Source organism: Ascaphus truei, chromosome 19, assembly GCF_040206685.1.
Source record: "Ascaphus truei isolate aAscTru1 chromosome 19, aAscTru1.hap1, whole genome shotgun sequence".
NCBI classification, from domain to species: Eukaryota; Metazoa; Chordata; class Amphibia; order Anura; family Ascaphidae; genus Ascaphus; species Ascaphus truei.
The window spans coordinates 16,362,375-16,379,928 of record NC_134501.1 but is presented as its reverse complement, the minus strand read 5'-3'; the positions used below and the strand labels follow the sequence as shown (position 1 = coordinate 16,379,928).

At 42.8% G+C, this 17,554-nt stretch overlaps 1 long non-coding RNA gene across 1 annotated transcript in view; it reads right to left on the bottom strand.

Annotated features, from left to right (window-relative positions):
* Positions 1-15,211, bottom strand: part of LOC142469953 (uncharacterized) — a 33,319-nt gene extending 18,108 nt beyond the window's left edge. Inside the window, exon 1 of the long non-coding RNA XR_012789133.1 lies at positions 15,124-15,211. This is a non-coding gene — a long non-coding RNA (uncharacterized LOC142469953). The remainder of the gene's footprint in view (positions 1-15,123) is intronic.
* Between the last annotated feature and the right edge of the window lie 2,343 nt (positions 15,212-17,554).

Here is a 17,554-nt window from a genome sequence, read left to right as displayed (position 1 = left end):
AGTTTATTATACCATGAGGGTGGATTCAAGGTCAAAGATGCTTTGGTGTTAGTGGGAATTGTGGTGCCCATGTAAGGTACAATGTATCCAACAAGCAGAGGTCAAACGAATGCTTAGTATACACGCCCCCCTCTCACCCCCACACCCCACCCACACCAATATACTTTGTAATTGTTTTGCTTTCTGTGGCCAAACGAATCTATGTTATATGTTAGTATATGTATATATGTATATATACACGTTTTAATTTGCTATTTTCAGCCAGTGTGTGAATGTATGTGCAGAGTACAGTATGTGTCAATGTGTGAGTATATGTATCATTTTATCTGTGTGTGTATTAGTGTATCCGGTTATCAGTGTATGTGTATATATTTATCAGTGTGTGTACTGTATATTCATTTATTAGTGTATTTGTATTAGGGTGTCAGCTTATGGGTTTTAATCATTTTATATGTATATATATTTATATAGTATATTAGTTTATCAGTGCAAGTGTATATACAGTTTGTTTATAATTGTAAAAATATTAGTTTCCCTGTGTTTGCCTATAAGTGTATGTATATACAGTGTGTATGCCTGCTGGTGTATCAGCGTATGTATATACAGTGTGTACCTGCTTGTGTATCAGTGTATGTATATACAGTGCATGCCTATTGGTGTATCAGCGTATGTTTATACAGTATATGCCTACTGGTGTATCAGCATATGTATATACAGTGTGTGCCTACTGGTGTATCAGCGTATGTGTATGCCTGCTGGTGTATCAGCGTATGTATATACAGTGTATGCCCAGTGATGTATCAGCGTATGTATATGCAGTGTGTATGCCTGCTGGTGTATCAGCGTACAGTATGTATATACAGTGTGTATGCCTGCTGGTGTATCAGCGTACAGTATGTATATACAGTGTGTATGCCTGCTGGTGTATCAGCGTACAGTAATGTATGTATATACAGTGTGTATGCCTGCTGGTGTATCAGCGTACAGTATGTATATACAGTGTGTATGCCTGCTGGTGTATCAGCGTACAGTATGTATATACAGTGTATGCCTGCTGGTGTATCAGCGTACAGTATGTATATACAGTGTATGCCTGCTGGTGTATCAGCGTACAGTATGTATATACAGTGTGTATGCCTGCTGGTGTATCAGCGTACAGTATGTATATACAGTGTGTATGCCTGCTGGTGTATCAGCGTACAGTATGTATATACAGTGTGTATGCCTGCTGGTGTATCAGCGTACAGTATGTATATACAGTGTATGCCTGCTGGTGTACTTACGGCTTATTGTCAGTGTGCTCGGCCATTCTGCTTTGCAGTGACAGAGTTGCTCGTTCCTTTAGACGATCTGTCATTGTTTGACTGTTTTACGGAGCGCAAATACAGTACTATGCTGATGGGCAACATCACTCAAACGCAACAAGTCGCTGCTATCTGCATGCTCAGTGCAGCCATAGAATCATTCACAGCACTTCCCTGCCTCTCACGCTGGATAAGCGAGCTTGAAAAATGCAAACAAATATTTAACCACTATAATTTGACACTGCGTTGGTTTGGACTCGCGGCTACTTAGAGGAGCTTTTGTCTTTTTTTTAAAAAAAAAGCCTGACCAAAACAATATATAACACCTCTATAATCAGCCGTGTGTTCATCTTGCAGAAGGTTTGGAGATGGCTCTTACTGTACAAACTGTGTCTAATGCAGTCATTCTCAACCAGGGTTCCGCGGAACCCATGGGGGGGCGGGGGCGGGGGTGGGGAGGAAGAGCTGGGACAGCTGTCTGAGGCACCGCGGTGGCACCTCACGCAACAGTGAGCCATGGCTCCCGAGCTCGGCAGCCACCCGGTCACTGACGGTCACAGGGATGGGGAGTGAGGGGAGAGGAATGGGGGGAGAGAACGATGGGGGTGGGGGAGGGGGAGAGAGAAGAACACGGGGGAGGGATGGATGGGGTGGGTGGGAGAGATAGGGATCGGGGGTGAGAGATGGATGGGGAGGGAGAGGGGGACAGGGGGGAGAGACGAATGGGGAGTGAGAGAGGGAAATGGGAGAGGGGATTGGGGGAGAGAGATGGATGGGGGAGAGAGATGGATGGGTGAGAGAGGGGATGGGGGGAGAGAGGGATGGGGGAGAGAGAGGGATGGCGGATGGGGAGGAGAGAGGGACTGGGGAGAGAAGGACAGGGGGAGTGACGAGGGAAAGAGGGAGGGAAGAAAGGGATGGGGAATTGGGGAGAGAGGGATAGGGGAGAGGGATGGGGGAGTGACAGGAGGAGAGAGAGACAGTGAAGAGAGTGATGGGGATGCGGGAGAGAGGGATGGGAGATGGGTAGAGGGGGAGAGGGATGGGGTTAGGGGGCAGAGGGACGGGGGAAGAGATGGACAGGGGGGAAGGGAGGGGGGAGAGAGGGACCAGGAAGAAGAGAGGGGGGGAGAGGAAAGAGAGGGGCGGGAGGTTAGGGAGTTTGGGATTCCCCAGAATTTCCCTACCCTAATTCTTGAGTTCCTTAACCAAAAAAAAGGTTAAAAACCACTGGTCTAATGCTTCAACTTATCAACTGGAAAACAAAACTCAAACAAGTAACAGACTCTTTATCAAGACCAAACAATGTATTATACAAATATCCTGACAGCATCAGGCAAAAGCAAAGCTGTTGTTTGGCTGTCGCATTCTGTACATTTCTCCTGTAACCCCTTTGATGCCACAAGTGCTAGCAATGTGAGAAAATGGATTATACATGCTTCATTGATGAAGGTTCTGCTTAGAACCAAAACGTTCATTGTACCCCCTATTTCTAGGCTTGTTTTGTGTGTCATATACTACACAGCCCTGAATTCTTCTTCGTGTTGATGCTGTCCTAACATTACAGAAAACACACATTGGTGGCAGCCCCATCACTACAGTCATTATACTTCTGTGTTTCAAAGGGCAGAACCTTATTCTCATGTTCTACATGCAAAAACAGGGAGGAAAAGCCAGCAAGCATCCCATAACAAGAACACGTTACCCTGGAAAGCACATTCTTGAAGGTTGTAATATACTGACAGGGCCTACATCACAGTTCTTCAAATAAGTATCTCTGCTTTCGGGACCTCACAAGTCTCTTATCTAGATTCATTAAGAGGTACAGTAAACACAATCGGCACTGAACCAACACCACAGGAAGTTAATAAAACCCTGCACAGCATCATCACAAGCACAATCCCAAAGCTAGACCCACCAAAGGCCTCTACCAAGTACGGCACCGTGCAAACCCCCTTGTTCGCTAGAACAAACATTCTCTCTCTTAGCAAACGTAGCATTCTAGTTTTTCACAGCTCAAGGAAGAAAACCTGTTTTTGACACTTCACTAGACCTTTTTATCGACACCACGAAAAAAAAAGAGAAAAGCTGATTGATTTTGAAGTTAAATGTTGGCATCTGCTGTTATTCAAAAGCAGGACCTTGGATACACTTAGTCGCCAGCGCTTCAGCTACAAATGAAGACAAGCTGTTGTCAAATGAGAAATGCAAAATAGTCAATCTGTTTGTCTGTTTAATGTAACTGGGAGCATAAGCTGCTAAAAATGCTACCATTCTGCACTGTCAGATGGGAGACACTCTTCTACAAACGAAAGCCTAATGACCCGTTTTACTCAGGCCCTCTGGAGTTCCTCCTAATGGTATTTTCCATATGCACTTCAACATGCTTTTATCTGCAACTGCAAATGGTACTATTTTCTTCCCAACACAGCCGTGTAATCTGCGCGTTACTTTTTCTTCTTCCTTTGGCACCATAAAGGAATGCTGATGTTCAATGCGTCTTGAAGCAGTGAGCATATTGCTCAAGCATCTGATTCTCATCTCCTCCTCGCACCTGTCGTTGTGCCGTATTAAAGGCGGGGAGATCCAGTCATTAAACATGATAAAGATGTTTTTAATAAGAAAGTGTTGTGCCTCACCAGGCAGATAAATAGCAAGTCTACAATATCTTCAGAGCCTCCAATACAATTATAAAGTGTTGTTGAAAGCTCTGGTTGCTCCTCAAAGCGGTGGTACCATGCACAGATCTGGCTTATCTAAATGATCTAAGCTTCTGCTGTTACTGCTGGTGATTTTCTTTGATGACTTACCTTGCTACAGTGTTGATCCTCAATTTTAGCACGGCTGATTGTTAATGGACTATGGCTTTCAACAACTCTCATTTCCCAGTTTTGATAAAGTGACTTGTTTATCAAGATTTCAGACTGTCCTTTCTGATCTTAAAATTACTTTAAAAAAAAAGAGTTATTCAGATAGTTTGCCCAACTTGCATTAGGATTAGACAATGGTGCAGAGTGGGTATACCACACACCCGAAACTGTTAGGGGAGGATATACCTACTAAATATAATATAATGCTATGTACTGTAATCAACTTTTGTGTTCCTTAGTGTTCTCCATTTTTTATATGAACGATAAATGCTAGGTCTAATTGATATGTAACCAAGAAACTTGTATCAAATGGAACAAGTTGAAAACAAAAAGTGTTTACATGTGCATAGACACTAACGTGTAAATGAGATATTCTGCATATTGCACAGGGCCACAGCTACTAAGCAGTGCTATTTCAAAGGACGCCTTATGGATGAGTCACGCGAACAGGTCGCAAGGTGTCTCCTTGCACAGGAAGGTGTCTTGTCGAATAGCAGACATGGGACATTGTGCCTGGGTACCACAAAATAGCCTAGAGTCTCAATCTTGTATCTGCCCCCCCCCCCCCCCTGCCTCTAGGCTACAGTAAAAATCCAACAGCTATTAGAGGAATTTAAAAAACATTACGTGAATCTCCACCTTGTAAAGTTTAAGACGATGGAAGTGTGCGGTTCTAACCGGCAATGTTTTTGTATCCATCGATCCTTCTTAATCCACTATTGATATGTGGGCCATTTTGAACCACTTATTTGACAGCAGTAATAAAGTTCACACACATGTTTTATGAGAGCAAGGGTTCAGAAATGTTTTTTTTTTTCTATCCTTAACTACTACCTTATTAATGGTAGAGAGACCCAGCACACACATTGAGCCCTTTTTATGAACACATACTGAATTTGGTTCTCAAGGGTGGCGGCCCTTTTAGACAAACCCCATTGATCTCAAAGTAAGAGCCACCTCTTGCGCTTATACTGTGATAGTATGAAAAGAACAGGGAGGAGAAAGACCAAAAAACGAACTTCAGCACTCGTCTGCCCATAGGGATAGTTCGAGACAGAGAAACCCATAACAAAAAGTTGCTAAAGGGTGTCATGGACCAGAGTACAGTTCTCAAACTCGTATAAAAATCCCTTTCTTATGATATTTCCATATCAATAGGAATGCTTTCTATAAAAAGGTCAGTATTTATGCCTTGCCATTTTTGTTGTTTGTTGTCCTGTATTCTAAAACAATAGCTATTCTTGTGGAAATGCATGTAGTAGCTTGGAGCCAAATCACTGCTAGGGATTGTTACCTTAAATGAAATAGTTTATTTTGATGTATCGTTGTGTTAGCACTTTCTGGAAGATGCAGGCACCACACATTAATTTTGTGTCAACGTATAGCCATTGGCACAAGCACTGGCAGCAGATCTCATACGACGCTTCTCTGCCTCTTACCCGCGGAGCTCCGTGTGATTCATAAATAAAAACCAAAGCCGGTGGCATTTCAAAGTGTGTTTCTTTAGTAAATAGCTGCATAAGTGATTTTATTTAAATGTGCTTCCACGTCAGTCAGAGGTTTCAGCTGATTTGACAAGAGTCTGAGTCGCAGTTAAAGGTGCAGTTTGAACGCTGTAGCATATATGGCAGTGAAATAACTCTACCATGTAATATATTCTGTATCATTCAACAGGTGCTTGAAGATTTAAGCTTGGAGCCCAGCACAAGGATTTGCAACACGTATAATGCTCCGCCAGGATTTATTTGTACTACAGGATGTGCATATCTGGAGAGTCCAAACTGGCCCCATTGCTGATACATTGTGCAGTAATGTAGGTCAGGCAGCTCTGGCACACACAGGGTTCATATTTGCACTTTTTGCTTTGCAGAGGTGCTGGGTTTTCAGATACGAATTCTGCCCTCATTTCTTTTGTGAGATTGGCCTCAGTCATCACCAGGCAACTGCAGCTAATAACGTGCTACAACCTTCTGGTATTCAATATAGTCAACGCTTTGTTAGAGAGGAGTTACTGACATGGCCGAGAAACTAAGCACGCACAGCACATGTCTGCAGTTTAATCTATACTGTATGTTATGAGACAACGTCCTGGGAATGAATATCAGTAACATATTAAAACGTCTTCAATGCAGAGGGGCCGCAAAAGCACAGAATCCAAAATGACCGCTGCTGACTGCTCTTCCCACCACGTGGGCTGTTGAACCCTCTCCAATATTAGAACTTTGAATTGTAAGACTATGGAGATATCTATGTATGTTATTATTAATACAGCACCAACCACATATGCAACACTCTACAATCATAGTATACCCAACGGATTTGAAGACATGCATTCTCTATGGGCCAAAGTGTGTATGTATATATCACATCCCTGATGAAGCCATATTGACTGTCACGAAATGCGTTGGTACACATTAGTGTTGTGTGACACACCATCACTCTACTGAGTTATTCCACGTGGACGCCAACGCAATATTCTTTGTACAAGCAACTCATTCTTGCCGATTTGAAACTCTTTGAGTTGGCAGATAAAGCCTCTGTGATCCAGTGAAGATTTCCGTGTTGATGAGATGTCCGGGAACAGCTGCCTGTGTTCATTGTGAGAATTAATCCATCAAAATGCGCTATTTTTTATTATCCTTGTGAGTGCACTTTATCTTGAGGGTTCATCTGTATTATTAAATTGCATCGTTTTTTTTACGGTATGTGGCATGTGCTATATAAGTCGCGCTAGGGACAATGAAACGCGTAGGGACGTTGTTTATGCACTCACACGTCATCACGCAGACAAGCTGGAGGAACACAGGGCCAAAGGAACGCAGCACATATTACAGAGTTTCCGAAGGATGTTTGTGAATGTTGTGCCATCTATTCCTAGTCCCGGATCGGTTGCTGTTCGACTGTGCCGCAACTGGTTTTCCGGTGGATCTCTGCAGCGGCGGTGCCTTGAGATATTATCTCAGAAATGCGATTCCCTTTTCGGCGTTTGTGAATGTGATAATTTTAGATTTTCTGGTCTGATTAGATTGTATATCTATTTTTATACTATTGAGCATGCGCGCTCCCCTTTTGTATGTCTATACACACACACACACACACACACACACACACACACACACACACACACACACACACACACACACACACACACACACACACACACACACACACACACACACACACACAGTGATATATTTGATATATCCCAATAGATTACAAAGCACCAGCAGCCTCATTGTACTACATACTGCTGCTATGGCAAAGTGCCCAGGTTTCCTTTGCTGACTTCCGGGAGACGCTGGGTGAAATTAAGTAGAAGAGGAGTCGCTGGGAGAACGGGCACCAAGCCTATAGCTATTGAATATTAACTCCTTCAGTGCTGTGTAGGACAACACTTTCTGGCACGGAGTTGGTTAAAACGTAATGGCCCCACAGTTTTCAGCTTTATGCTGCAGGATTTAACTTAAGGGAACACAATGCATCACCTGATACAACATAACATACAGTGCAAGGTACAGTATAGTATGCAATACAGTGTCAAGTTTGCAGCTGAAAGCTGCTTTACTCTGCACACAATACGACAATATGGACTCAAATGGTCATTTAAATCTGATGTTCCTTTTCAGAGTAAATACTAATCATTCTAGTGCGAGAGAGGCTGGCACTGCCCCGGCCACAGAAAGGGTTAAAGCCAGATAGTCATTGTTGAATTGCATCTGTCTGAATTATCCTTAGTCTGTGAATAATAAATAGGGAGTTTCTGGAACCACAAGATCATTATTGAGCACTAATACCCAACTGATGGCAAAATGTGCAGTAATTTAAGCAATGTAGACAATGAAGGTTCTCAACCCTGCTGCAAAAAGTGACCTACAGGATCTTGTGGAATGAGTAATTATAGCTAATATCCATTTCAGCTTCTATTAGAACATCCAATAAAACAAGGTCATGACAACAGACAAGGATCACATCCCTGCTAGCATCACAGCGGAGAGGAAGAGTCACCCTGGAGCAGGTGGATTGCATCTTACTCGCTTTCCACAATGAATTAGCTTTGTGACAGCTCCCCAGAGAACATGATGGTGCTCACTGCTTCCTATTGCTTAGCTGCCCGTGACTTGCACATTCTCCCACTCACTGAAAATCCTGCACTGGTTCCACATTCTCCTGCAAACTGCATCTTTGTATATTCATTAGGACAGTATCTCATGCCATGTTAGTGATCACAGTGCTGTGCATTCCCCCAATGTAAGAACACTGCACATAAGTTTATAAGAGAAGTTATTTACGTGTAACCTTAGCGTTTGGATGGGTACATATCTACTGTATAGCCGAGAGTTTATTGTGTTTCTCCAAAAGATTCCACATCATTTGGTTAAATATTTTTATGTTGTTCCTCTCTGACAAACTAAAGAATCACAATTATTATTATTAAAATTATCAAAGTATCCTGGGCTGAGAAATTGGGGAAAATACAGATTTTTCAAATAAATGGGAGTTCATTAACAAATCTCAGAGCTACAAAATTCCTCAGTTTTGTATCTTGGTGATTTTAATCAACAGACTGCATGGTAAAGCTGGTCTCAAGGTAAAACTGGTCTCATGGTAAAACTGTTCTCAAGGTAAAACTGGTCTCAAGGTAAAACTGGTCAAAAGAAAGGTGTTTTCATCTTGTGTGAGTGTACCATGGTTCCACGTTTCCTGTACTTGTACCTGTACTGTAGGTGCATCACTTTTTGACTGGAGGCGTTTGAGCAGAAGGAATTAGTGGTGTTACATGATGAACATGTTACACAGGGATTATCACATTTGGTTTCCATTCGCCCCTTTTTATGATCCCCAAAAAATCCACCTAATCCGAAACGACGCAAACCTCCCAGTTTAACAATCTAGTTAAGGAACGGATTTTTTACTTTTGGCAGACTATAGAGGGTGAGGGGGTGATAGGGTGAGGGGTGATGGGGTGGGGGGGGGGGTGCAGGAGAAACCATTTTGTTCTTCCATTGATACATAGGCCTGAAAGAGTTTAAAAAAAATTAGATTATAAAAAAACAAACAAACCCCCCCCCCCTTTTCTTTTTGCCTTTGTGCAGAAGAAAACTGCTTTCTATTCAAATCTTTTAAAAACATCAAATATTTCTCTTTAGATATCCTTTCTAATATAATATATTTAATATAATGTTTCTGTCTGGAACATTCTAACTGCAGGACCTTCCCACCCTGAAGTGGTTAAAGCAGACTAGCACTTTAGTGTACAGATATAAACATGCTGCCTTCACTATAGAGCTTTAATGGAACGTAATGTTAATAAGACAGGAAAATGTTCCTAGAAGTGTCCCCAGTGGGGAGGGTAGAACTGGGGCTGCATTCCGTTGGAGTTTAAGATGATGCTATATGTAAACTGTGTCAGTCTCTGGTGGGATGGGAAGCCTGGGACCCCGTTAAAAAGCGAAGGCCACTCTTATCAGTATTAAAATCAAAGTATTATATCAGGGTCTAAAGAACACTACAATAAAAGGTATGTTAAAGTCCGTAGAGAAGAGAATTTCTGCGGGACAATCTCTTGTATGGGTTTTATACGAACAAGAATGAGAAAAATGGACAGTGATATGAGAAATGTTTCATACACCGTGATTCTAGTGCAATAAGGCTAAGGCCCCGCTCCCTCAGTCAGCGCGCCCGCACTGCAGACAGGCGGGGCGCTGACAGACACAGACCGCGATATACGGTCTGTAGGGAGCGGGAGCCGGAGTGGGAGGAGTGGTTTAAGCGGAGGAGGGCGTGGTTTAGGCGGAGGGACCCGCTACCCCCCCCTCCCCGGGCTTCCGGGCTGCAGGAGGGAGCTGCTGCGGGCTGCCCTACTCACACGCTGACACTCAGGCACACACAGACAGGCACTCATGCACACACACACACAGGCAGGCACTCACGCACTCAGGCACACACATACACACACACAGACAGGCACTCAGACACACACAGACAGGCACTCACGCTGCTTTCCCTCCACACTCTCCTCCCCGCTCCCCGAAGCCTCCCCTCCCTCCGATGCCTCCCCTCCTTATTGGCTCACAGCTACACCACGTGACGCGTCGACGCTTGGGATTACAATTCTCTTGTATCCCCTGGCGGCTGACGCGTCACTGCGTGTAGTGAGCTGTGCAGCCAGGGGGGACTGGGACCGGCTCGGGAGGATTCCCCTGCTGGTGGGGAACGCTCATGCGGCCGCCCGCGCTGCCGGGCGCAGCGGGTTCCAGGCCTAAAATACATAGGGTAATCTAACTTCTAGGGTGAAGAAGGGTGCATCTGAGCACCTTATAACAACAAAGGGATTACAGAATGGTAACTAAACCCATGGAGTGCCTTTTGCATTGCGGTAGCATGATGAACAGCAGCAAACAGTCAGATTTTTTGTGTAGCTTTTCTTACACAATTATTAACGTCACCGCTGTATGAACATCTTGGACCCCGCCCACGGGCCAGTCTGTGTAACTACCGGGTCAGTGCCGGCCCCCCGACAGAAGAAATAGACATATACAAAAAGGGCATCATGTGCACACAGTGTCATATGGAGCACAAAGTGTGTCAGCCCTAGTGACATCTAGTGACCGTAAAACATTGTGAATAACTTAGATTGTAAGCTCTTTGGGGCAGGGATCCCTTTTCCCAAAGTTTGCTTTTATGTCTGAAGCCCTTATTCCTATTACAGTATTTTGCCACGACTCTTACTGCTGTAAAGTGCCCTGTACATTGAGGGCGCTATTGTATTGTATGTCTTTATTTATATAGCGCCATTAATGTACATAGCGCTTCACAGTAGTAATGCTCTGGGTAATCAAATAAATAACAGATAATATAAATAACAGATCATGGGAATAAGTGCTTCAGACATAAAACATTAAAGAAGAGGAGTCCCTGCTCCGAGGAGCTTACAATCTAATTGGTAGATATAAAGATATACATACATTATGTTATTAGGGGATTTAGAAGTCAAACGTTTTTTAAACACAAACAAAACAAATCAGTAACTGATTCTTCGGACAAGGCTACATTTCTAACGATTCCCATGACAGCTGCGGATCAGAACCAGCTCCAATGCTAACATTGCCTCAGAAAGTAGCTTTAGATATTTGGGTCTATGACTAGACTCCCATCTAACATTTGGTTTTTATATTGACAAATTTACATCCAAAATCTATTCCAAACTGGGTGTCCTTTATAGGAATAAATCCTGCCTAAGCCCATTGCTCAGAATGCGCATCGCACAATAAATGCTAATGCCAATTATTGACTAAGCCCAGAGGTCTGGAACCTCTCATGGAAGAAGAGCCATTTTATTAAAAAAAGTATTTGTCCAAAATATTCAGAGAGCATGAATGAATATTACACCCCCACAAACACATACATATGCTGTACACACATTAATTGTATTGTATTTTAGGTCTATATTTATATAGCGCCATTAGTGTACGTAGCGCTTCACAGTAGTAATACGCGACAATCATATAAATAACAAATAATACAAATAACAGATCATGGGAATAAGTGCTTCAGACATAAAAGTAACATTTAGGAAGAGGAGTCCCTGCTCCGAGGAGCTTACAATCTAATAGGTATATACTGTATAAGCATTAACATACAACACATGCATGAATATTACTGTACACCCCCACACACATACATATACTGTACTCACACTTATAGGTATATACTGTATCGACATACGACAAACGGGGGTGCTGCCGGTGGCTGGGTTGGCTGGTGCTGCCGGTGGCTGTGAGGGGGGGGGGGGCTGGTGCTGCCGTGGCTGAGAGGGGGGGGGGGCTGGTGCTGCCGTGGCTGAGGGGGAGGGGGTGCTGCCGGTTGCTGGGGGTCTGGGTCTGCTAGTGGCTGTTTGATGCCGTTGGCTGGGGGGGTGGTTGCCGCTCCCCAGCTGCTGCCTCTCTCACTCACTGTGTACTGTGGGGGGCCCGGCCGGCGCTGATTAGGCCTCTAATTGTCACCCTGCATCTCCCCAGCTGCTGGCATGCCTACTCATTGTCCCATGCTGGGCCGCTCTGTGACGTCATCGTGTGCCGGAAGTTGCGGGGCGCACTCCCGGTGTGCGTCGGCACCAGAGAGACCTGCGTGGGACAGTGTAGGAGGCAGCCCAGGAGCTTGGGAGATGCCGGGCGGCAAATAGAGGTCTAACCAGTGCCGGCCAGGCCCCCCCACAGCACACAGTGTGAGAGGCAGCAGCTGGGGAGCGGCAGCCTGCGAGAGCCGCATGTAGGTGCGGGAAGAGCCGCAGGTTGCCGAGCCCTGGACTAAGGGGATATAGTATATGGTACTGCAGCCCAAACTCACCTTAGCAAACTTGACATTCTTCACAACTCAATATATGACATGTTGTCTTGCTACGTAACTTCAACTAAACACCACCTCTCATTGTGATATGTTAACTGAACTAGGCTGCCTGTCCCTTGAGTCCAGACATAACGTACATCTTTCCTGTCTCACCTTCAAATACTTTCTGGACAAGTTACCCAATTATCTGAGCAGGCGTCTCACCCCTGCTATACACAGCACTTATCTCCTTAGATCCACCTCCAGAAACCTGCTTGTGGTCCATCCGTTCAACAAAGAATCCGGTCGCTCTCCCTTCTCGTACCGAACACCTCACTGCTGGGACAATTTACATGAGTCCCTCAAATCCTCTTCCTGTCTAAGTTCTTTCAAGACTTCGGTTGTTTCCTACTTTAAACATGTGTGTAACTGTAACTTATACTATTATCACCTTCACTTTGTGCCTAAGACTTACTAAGAAACGAAAGGCGACGCTCGATGTATTTTTTCCTGGTAAAATATACATATATTTTTACATTAAGAGCAAAAAATTGTAAAAAAAATATGTAATCTGGCCGAAAACTAAAAGTCCTGCGGTAACCCTTTCACTTCCAGGACTGCCGGCAACACATTGCAGGCCCGTGCAGAAGCAAAGAAGTGAAGCATTTCCTGGTCTTGTTCCTGTTGAATAATTTTAACGCTGCATTGCAATATTACTGAAGTGGGCACAACGTTAGCCCTGGCAGGAGCGTGCGTCTCTCCGGCAGGTGCCGAGTACAAAAGCTGTTACTTCTTTCGCTAACTGTGTCAGCACTGCTTCTGGGGTGATCTTTTTAACCTGCACGCTTGGCAGAATCGAAAAAAAAAAAAAAAAAAAAGCACATTCCCCAAATGACGCCTATGGGGAGTATTTAAGCTAGATTTCTCTGTGGGTTTCAGCTCTGCCTCCCCAGCTCCTCACTCACTCTGAACGTCGAAGCCATATTGGCTCTTTCTGCTTGGAGAGACTAGTGCAGCTGCATTCAGCAGAAACGGGAAAACTCACAAATGCAGCATTTTTTATTTAATTATTTATTTTCTTAACTTTTGGTTCCATCAATTTTAGGACGTCGGCATTGACTGCTTCAAACCCGATCCACTGATTCACCTTTTCCTTGCCTGAAGCGGAAACGCCGTACGTGGATAGTGTGTAAATGTGTACCATTAACCCTTTGCGGGTGGAGAATGTTGAAAAGTAATTGAAAGTGGAGAGCACAACGCTTGGAAAAGAGTAAAGACCTTAAATACATCATTTAAAAAAAAAAATTGACTGCTGTGTATGAATGAGCTAGATTTCCTGTGTGTGCTGAGATTCCTAAATAAAACATGTGGTACTCTGTTTTATCCTGTATCACTAGACTTCAACCACTTAGAAACACACTGAAGGGGAGTATTAAATACTTTTCATGATACCTGGCGTTACGACTATCGAGCACCAATTAATCCTTCCAAACTCTCCACATTGGTTCATATACACATACTGATATGGAGGTAATCCAGATTGATACAAAGTGTCCTGCATTGATAACTATGTATTGCCAGCTATATTTCAGATATAGAAAATGGAAGACGTTCCTCTGTCCATCTTCCTATTTCTACAATTTACCCCGAGGGGCCTGGAAACGCCTTCTCTCTGATTCCGGCAGCGAGACTAAAAGTTTATTGGAGACATAGGGGCCTATGCACTAAGCAGTGATAAGCTACTTATCGCCAGCTTATCGACAAAAAAGCCTACTGCTATTCAGTAAGCAGCGATAAGTCGGTGATAAGAGACGTTTTTGGCACAAATTTTTTTTCCAAACAATAAAAAATTAAAAAATTGCCAAACACGTGGCGATAAGCCACTTATTGACACTTATCGTCAGTTTTTCAAACTCGCTCAATTCTAGTAGCCTCGATCAGCTTATCAAGGCTGATCACCACTCTAGAATTGAGATTTCCTCTCCAAATAGCCTTGCCAGAAAAAGTTGGCAAGAAGGTGGGGAGAAGTTGCCGAGAAGCAGCGAGACGGCACTTGTTTTTTTCCTGCATCGGATTGATGCCGGGAGACTCCGGAGCTGATATCCATTAATATCCATTAATATCACCACCTGTTGGTTGTAGTAGACCATGTGACAGAGTAATTTTTGGGAAAGGATGTGACATCATTCAATGGGAGTCACATGGTCTACTACAACCAATCAGATTGGAGATATAGTTCTCACAATCTGATTGGCTGAAGTACCATGTGACGGCAGCCATGTTGGATTTTGGGACGTCATGTTAAAGGGAAAGAAAGCACAGCCATTCTGATTGGCTGGCTTCAGTCCCTTTACATGACGTCACATTAAAAAAAAAAAAGGCACATGGTTTTCACAGCCAATCAGATACCGTGTGAACCATTTGCAGCTCAAATGTGATGTCACAGGTCATATTTAGGCCGTACGTCACATTTTAGTTCAAGAAGCCGATGGGTCAACATCGTGGAATTAACATGGGGTTATTGAATCAACAGATGAAGACAGAAGATAAAGAAAAGAGATAAATAATCACAGATGAAGAAAGAAGATGATGAGAGAACATTAAAGAAATCACAATTTTGTTACCTGTCCTGGATCTTCACGGTGGATGGCGTTGGGTTGAGTTTCATGACGTCAAGGTACGAGAGCTTCCTGATTCCAGGATTCGGAGAGCCAATGCTTCTAAAGGTAAGTTAAATATTGAATGTATGTATTTTTATAGGTTTTTTGATTGGATTTTTCATTTTTTATGTTTTTCATTGCCCAATGACTACTAATGTGTTAATCTGTTCCTGTTTAGGGTACAGATGAATACAGTGGTAGCCAATGCATTTTTTGCCAAATGCATTTCTTCTATTGACTTTTACTGTATATTCTCTATTTCTGTTTATTGTTTAGATGAAATTGTTTTGAATTGTGATGGCTTGTGTTAAAAAAAAATAATTCAGATTTATTGTTTTTATTTAATGATGTATTTTGTTGGCTATTGGTTTTAATTGATGTGTTGCGTAGTGGTTGTATTAATTAATTGTTGTGTTGGTTACTGCTTTTATGTATTAAATGTATTGTTTGGCTAGTGGTGTGATTTCTTTAATTGATTGCATAGTGGTTTTATTTCTTTCATTGATTGGCTTGTGGTTTTATTTAGGTAATTGATTGGTTGGCTAGTGCTTTTAATTTTTGATTTTGAGGGCTTAGGTGCTTGTTGTATATGTTTTATTATTGTTTATTTTGGGCATTCATGCTTTTGTATTAGGGTGATCATTGACTGCTATAGTAGCTTATCATGCCCATATTATATGGGTATGATGTACTACTATGCCAATCAATGGGTACATGGTGGGTATAGTGGGTCCGTGGTGTGTGGTTAGGCCTCCTGGGTGGGTAGCGGGGGAGGGTGGGTTAACCCCTTAAATACTATAGCGGTTATGACTGCTTAGTGCATAGGCCCCTTAATATTCAACAGTAACAGGACATTTGACAGGCATCTCCAGTATGTAACAAGACACTAATATAAGGACCAGTTCACCAAATATAGTGGTATTACATAGAACCTAATTGTTTGGCACAAAAGAATTGCGTATTAGCTCTTCTTCTCTTTATATTACAGATATGTTGGTTGCTTTTCCAGTCCATGTGCGCACTACTAATACTAAAACTACAGGGAAAAACATTGTCTAATTAAGATAAACTTTAAGGTGTACGGCTTAATTAATGTGATCTTTATCTGAAGAATCTGCTAATGGAAATAAACTTTCACATTTCTATGGATCGATGAGTTGGACTATTGTAAAAAGAAGGGAAAAAAAAGAAAGATATTTCATTCCTTAAAAGCCGCAGGTTAAAATAGGATATTACCGGGAGTATTAAATTAATGCAAACTTCTGTGTGCCAAATACTTTTCTGAGTGAAATATTACATCTTATTTCCACCAATTTTGAATCTATTACATTCCCATCAGTAGTGGAAGAGTCAGCCCACTTAGGCATTATAGTATCACGTTCCCAGACTGGGTGTTGTGGCATTCAAAATGACACAATCCCCATCCGAGAGAGATGGCATTAAAAACAGGGTCAGGAATGGATAAGCAGAGGTCTGGGTGCCGAAAAACACAATAATAGTGTCTCTATTGTTACTACAGTAATCATTTTTGTTTTTCATACAGTATACAGTATACCCTTAGAATAGTAATTGCAATTGGCGCTTCATATGCTGTGTTGAGTTCAAAGTTGAATTTTAGGTGGGATTGCGCCTTTAAAGCAGCAACTCCCCCCCAACCCCCCCCCATAAATTGGTTCCCGAGACATCCGCTGTTGTACTTGACGATAAAACTAAAAAACAAATACAGTATGGCCTCTAGATTGATGATAGAAACCAACATCATCTCCCCGTGATGTCACCGCTTTCTATTGTCTGTTGGAGTGAGGCGGACACCGGCAGCCATATTGTATCTGCTGGAAACAGCATGTCCCAGAGTCCAGAGTACCCTGATCAGCTAAAGGTGATTCACGTAATAAAAAAACCCCCAAAAAACAAGCACCTCAGGTTACTGAGGTAAAGAAAAAACAAAACATTATAATACATAGACAATAAGAGTCACGTGTTTGAAATCATTGACTATGTCTTCTCATGAAGACCGATACATAGATATTCCCTTTATGATCTCACTAAGTGGTGCTGGACTCTTTGGCAGTGTAGGGGTTAAAGGAAATCACTGCTTGAATACTGTACTGTGGTTAATTAATAAAATGATATATAAGGGCGTTAGTTTGTATTAGTTGGTGCAGCTGACATTTAGATAGGATGCTCTTAACACAATCTGTATACATAACCGTGTTTACTTTGTGCTACATTAACTACACAGTTCCCCTCTGCAATCATCCCTCTCTAAGTGACCTTCATTTCTCACCAAAATACTCATTACTTGCCAACGTCATGCCATTCACCTCTTCGGTCCTAAAAACAGAGATCAATAAACTGCCTGTTAGGTTCTAAGGGCCTGTGAAAGTGATGGGGT